Source organism: Sinohyriopsis cumingii, chromosome 5, assembly GCF_028554795.1.
Source record: "Sinohyriopsis cumingii isolate HCF-2022 chromosome 5, ASM2855479v2, whole genome shotgun sequence".
In the NCBI taxonomy this organism is placed as follows: Eukaryota; Metazoa; Mollusca; class Bivalvia; order Unionida; family Unionidae; genus Sinohyriopsis; species Sinohyriopsis cumingii.
The window spans coordinates 64,689,326-64,695,110 of record NC_142965.1 but is presented as its reverse complement, the minus strand read 5'-3'; the positions used below and the strand labels follow the sequence as shown (position 1 = coordinate 64,695,110).

Here is a 5,785-nt window from a genome sequence, read left to right as displayed (position 1 = left end):
GTTTCTTAATTCTGTATAAATTTCGATAAATGTCGTTGTCCAAGAATTCATTTAGAACACTAGTATTTCCAGGGAAAATAATCACTTGAAATCCAATAATTTCAAGGAAATAAAATCTCATCCCAAAATGGTGTTTAAAGCCCACTGACTACATTAGGTATAAGACTAACCTAAGACGCAAAACAGATTCCAGGATGGAGGTCAAGATATCAACCTTCCAGAAGAAATGGAAGTTTGTTAAATGAAAATTATCATGTCGACCAAGTATGGCCTTGACTTAATATAATAATTCGTAGTCTGAGAAAGAATAAAAAAACCCAAAAAGTTGTTTACTAAATCTATCACTGGTTCTGAACCAAGGTCAGAAGCTAGATACATTGTTTTATTATTAGTTGTTTATAAAATAACAGTCAGGTCAAACAGAACTGAACTGAATTTCTGGACAATGTCCAATCCAGTAAATAAAGTTACATTACAACAGCATGTAATGGAATAATTTTTTTACAGTCTCAGTTTCAATTATATGGGATAAAATCATTATCGTAATAACGACATACGAAATATTATGGTTTATCCTCTTCTAAAAACGCTATTATCATATCTTGCACATTGTTTTCCGGATTCCTCAGTAACTGGGCTACATCCTTGTTTTAAAGTCAAATCTTAGATGCAGGGAAACAGATGACATTAAATTTGGCACATTTAAGAGAAAACCCCATCATGCAGATGTTATGTTTTATATTTGTATTTTCTAAAACATTTTTCCACGTTTGGTCCATTTGCTTCGGTAAAGAGAAGCTAATGCTACATCCAAACACATATATTCAATGTATGTGTCAGTCTTCTTTCTCATTGTTCAATGCATTGCTTATATGTTCTCCATCTCCCCGGATTAAACCTTTACATGTTGCTCTGTCCAGGCCTCAATTTTACAAACCCCATGGGTTGTAAACTCGATGTTTTCTCTGATTCTATTGATATCTCTCAGATGCTCCTCCACAGCAACAATGTTGTGTTTTCTCCTGAATTGTTCGCCTAATATTACGGGCAATTTGGTTATCCACAAAACCCATATAATTTTATCGTCCTTTTCTCATCGGATGGCAACTGGAAGATGTCCCCGTGGAAGAGATCATCATCATCATCATCATCATCATCATTCTCCTGACCTAGTGTGGTCGTCGAGGCACTGTGCTGCTGAAGATCTGACCACTTCCCTCCACTTGTCTCGATCATGTGTCAATGCCTGTGTCTTCGCAAAACATTTCGTGGTCCATTCTGTGATGCTGTCAGTCCACTTTTTTCTCTGTCTCCCTCTCCTTCTGCCACCCTGGACGCTGCCCTGTAGGACTGTTGTGGATAGACTGTTGGCTCTAGTGACATGGCCATACCATTTCAGCTTTCTCTTTTTGACGGTGGTGAGGAGGTCCTCATATTGGCCTACTTTGCGCCTGATGGTGTTACGCACTTCTTCATTTGTGATGTGGTCCATGTAAGAGATGCCAAGGATGGTTCTATAGCATCTCATTTAAAGTGACTGGATTCTTCGTTGTAATTCTGCTGTCAGGGTCCAGGCCTCACATGAGTACAAAAAGATTGAGATGACTAGAGCTCGAAAAAGTCTGATTTTAGTTTTCAGACAGATAATCGTGTCTCTGCAGATGGGTCTTAGCTTTGACATAGCTGACACTGTTTGTGCTGCTCTTGACAAAAGGTCTGCTCTTAATCCCTCTTCGGTGATTATGGAACCAATATATTTGAACTGGCTCACTGTTTCCAGCTCATGTCCTTTGACTTTAATCTTGGCTGAGATTTGTTTGCCACTATTTGTCATCAGCCTTGTCTTCTCAGCGCTTATCTCCATGTCAAATCTGGAAGATGTTTCATCCAGGTTCTTCACTAAGGTTTCAAACTCGTCTTCACTGACTGCCAGTCGATCAATGTCGTCTGCAAAACGGAGGTTGGTGATGTTACTCCCTCCAATGCTGACTGTCCCACAGTGGTTTTCCAGGGCTTCGCTCATGATGCGTTCTAAGTAGATATTGAAAAGCGTGGGTGACAGGAACCTTTGGCGCTTACTGCACTGGTAGCCTTGGCGTACAGATGCTTGATGGTATTGGTTAACTTTTGACCCATGTTATACTTCTTCATTGTGGCCCACAATGCCTCATGCCACACTCTGTCAAAGGTTTTTTTGAAATCTATGAACACATGACAGGTGTCTTGTTGGTGTTGCGAGTACTTTTCACACAGAATCCTGAGATTGAATATTTGTTCTGTTGTGCTTCTTCCACTCCGGAACCCAGCCTGTTCTTTAGCGATTATTTCTTCTGCTTGTGGTTTCAGTCTGTTCAAGATGATCTTCAGCATTACCTTACTAGCATGGCTGATAAAACTGATAGTTCTTTAATCTTGGCACACCTGGATATTGCCTTTTTGAGGAGTGTTATAATCAGTGATTGGGTCCATTGTGTTGGGCATTCACCTGTCTGCCATATCTTGTTGCAGATTTTTGTTAGTAGCTCTTTCACTGATTCCCCTCCATTCTTGATAATTTCAGCTGGGATGTTGTCTACACCAGCTGCCTTCCCGGTCTTCAGTGATCTTATTGCTGACTCCACCTCTTCTTTGAGAATGGGGAAGTCATCATCATTTTAGGAGTTTTGAACTTCAAGCAGCTCTGGGTCTCCTGTGGACTGATGGTTGTAGAGTTCTTTGCAATACTCAGGCCATATTTTTGCGATGTCACTCGCTTCTGTGAAGCATTTTCCATTTTTTTCTTGAATGGTACTGACTCTTGGTTGTTTCTGTCTGGTGAGGTCTTTCACAATTTGGAATGTCTTTTTGCTGTTATTCTTTATCAGACAGCTCTCTATTTCTGTGCACTTTTGTCCAATCCAATCTTCTTTTGCTTTCTTTAAGCTTTTTTCTGATATTCTTGTTTATTTCTCGGTACTCCATTGCCCCTGTTGTGTGTCTGGTGTTCTTGAGTGGAAGAGATACTGTTGTTTTAACTTCAAAATCGTACACCTTGTTTAACTCGTACACACATAGGGATGAATATGGCCTTATGCCAAGGTTTGACTCTGACTTCAGTGTTGACTTCCCATGTCAGTGCTTTCTCGAAGGTTTCACCCGAAGTTTTAGTGACGGAAAGCGATTGGCTGAATCCACCACCGAGTTTTGCAACCCCACCAAGGTTAATCTACATATCCAGACTTCCAGAGTGTAATTATCCTGTACTTCTACTGAAGCCGATGAACGCGTCTCACGAGTGGCGGAAAATGGGTATTATTTTCATAATCAGATTTATAAAGATCCACCGCTTGTGTTTTAGGAACTCCTGATGTCGTTTCATCCCTTAGATCAAGTCGAGTAGTTTTGTGTTTGAACTGTAGGTACCCCCACCGGACGTCGGCATAATGTTTCTTCTTTGAAACTAGGAGACTTCTGCAGCATCCACTATCGTCCCTGAATCTCTTCCAGGTAAATTGCTCTATGCAGTTCTTAAGATCAATCGTATACACCTCTAGTTACTGCCGGTTGACGAAGACATTGTGATCTGGAAAAGAAGACTGAAGTTAGATTATAATAATTCTCGTAAACAAGAGATCTAAAAAAGAATACATGCTAATTTCTCCTTTTTTACTCTTGCGAGCGTATACAGTGTATGTACACTCTTTCTTGCATAAAATTAGGGTCATCAAAGATTTAAATCTTTCCAAAGTTTAGGCATAAGCGAAAACTTCGCAAAATGTAATTAATGAATAGTAATATATAATAGACTTGATTTGATTCGAATGTCACATAAGTGCAACGTTTGACATAAGGATGGACGTGTAAACTCTTGATATGTAAGTGCATCATTTTGTAAAAGTGAAGCACAATTTTTATACCACCTTTATTATATAAGCAAGTCAGACTGTGAATATTTTATTTTTGTTATGATATGATGTAGTGCACTGAACAATAGAGCCTATATAGCGTCCCTTTATGCGGATCTTTACCCAAAACTGAATCGGGAGATTTCGTTTAATTCTTGTTAATGCTTTCTCTCCATATAATGACAAATACTTACATTACCGTTAGTCAGTTCCACAAAAACATACTTAAAGGAAAGTTTTATTCTTCTTATTTTATTCTTATTAACATGGTTGTGTCCGATTGGCTACAGGTGAATATATTTTGCATATATATGCAGAGATATCTTATATAGTTATTATAAGTCTTAATCCTTCCAGATGTCGTTGGAGACATTTGGCATGATTTCCGTTCTGAAACAATGGGTGTGTTTGGTTTTAAAAAGAAAACTAATCATGCGTTGTTTATGTATTTATTTCGTCACATTTATTTCAACTTTGTTGTTTCAAAACAAGTGCTATTGGATTACTTGCATTCGGTTTGTAGTAACCATCTACATTTGTATTTTTTTTTTTTTGGGGAGGGGGGCATAAAACCATATTGTATGGACCATGCATGATCATTTTAGTGGTAAGCTCTGCAGCTTACGATAAAACTTCTCCAGTACACGACCAAAGGTACTTTTTGAAAAACAAAGACTAAATTTATCATTATAGTAGAGGGTGTCTTTGGTAAATTTCAGCAACTACATTGCTTTTAGAATCCCTTTGACGGTCATGTTATCAATTCTGACTCCTGTCACGTCTTGCCATTATCCCAGTTTAAAGACCATAACGAACTCCCAGACATGCAAGACATGCAGCCTTATCTGGCATACAGAACATTAGATCTAGGACATGGGGTTTTGGAAATGTTCAGCTTACAATAAATACATGCGTTTGCAAAGTTCCTATTCACAAATAGCATTCAACATTGTCCTAATTTGTTTCTTTGTCTTCTAAAGTTTCCATTTTATACCGCTGATCTGGACTCTATTACCCTTGGCTGAGAAAACTGTGGAGTGACCGACGATTTTCCCCCTTAAAATAAAACTTCTTAGCATACGCCATCGTGTGTAGCCAGGACAGGATCCTTCAGGAACATAATTTCCGCTCGAGCTTTCGAGGATTTGCCCAATGTCACTGCGTTACACTGAGATCGCATAGTGAGCTAGAAACTTTTCTCTTCGCACCTGGGACACATATTACTCCATTGTCCATATTATTCTCCTTTCACTGTTTGCAGTGCTGTTTCCAAAAATGTGCTCATAATGCATTTTTCTCCTGTTGCTGTTCTATGTTGTATGTCAATAAGTATTTTCTTTTCAAGTTTTATGCTGTATTTCAGTAGGTATCGCCTTTCACGTTTTATGCTGTATGTCAATACGTATTTCTTTTCCAAGTGTTATGCTCTATGTCAATAGGTATTGCCTTTCAAGTTTTATTCTGTATGTCAATAAATATTTCTTTTTCAAGTTTTATACTGTATGCCAATATATATTTCCTTTTCAAGTTTTATACCGTATGTGAAACGATATTGCCTTTAATGTTTTATACTGTATGTCAATAAATATTGCTTTTTAAGCATTATGCTGTATGTCAATAAATATTACTTTTTCAAGTCTTATGCTTTATGTCTATTTCCTTTTCAAGTTTTATTCTGTATGTCAATAAGTATTTCCTTTTCAAGTTTTATGATGTACGTCAATTGGTATTTCCTTTTTAAAATGTATGCCTTATGTTATTCTGTTACATGTTTAGGCTCGAATAAACAGTAACACAAGAACGAGTGAAACCAACAAGCTTTGAAAAAGATAATAATTTATTTGCCTGGAATAATTCTGTAAAAATGAAAGATTTGAAGTTAGAAGTGCTAATAATAAAAT

General features: G+C 37.6%; 1 pseudogene; it reads right to left on the bottom strand.

Moving 5' to 3' along the window:
- Positions 1-2,747: 2,747 nt before the first annotated feature.
- LOC149799327 (uncharacterized) lies at positions 2,748-3,533 on the bottom strand (annotated as a pseudogene).
- Between the last annotated feature and the right edge of the window lie 2,252 nt (positions 3,534-5,785).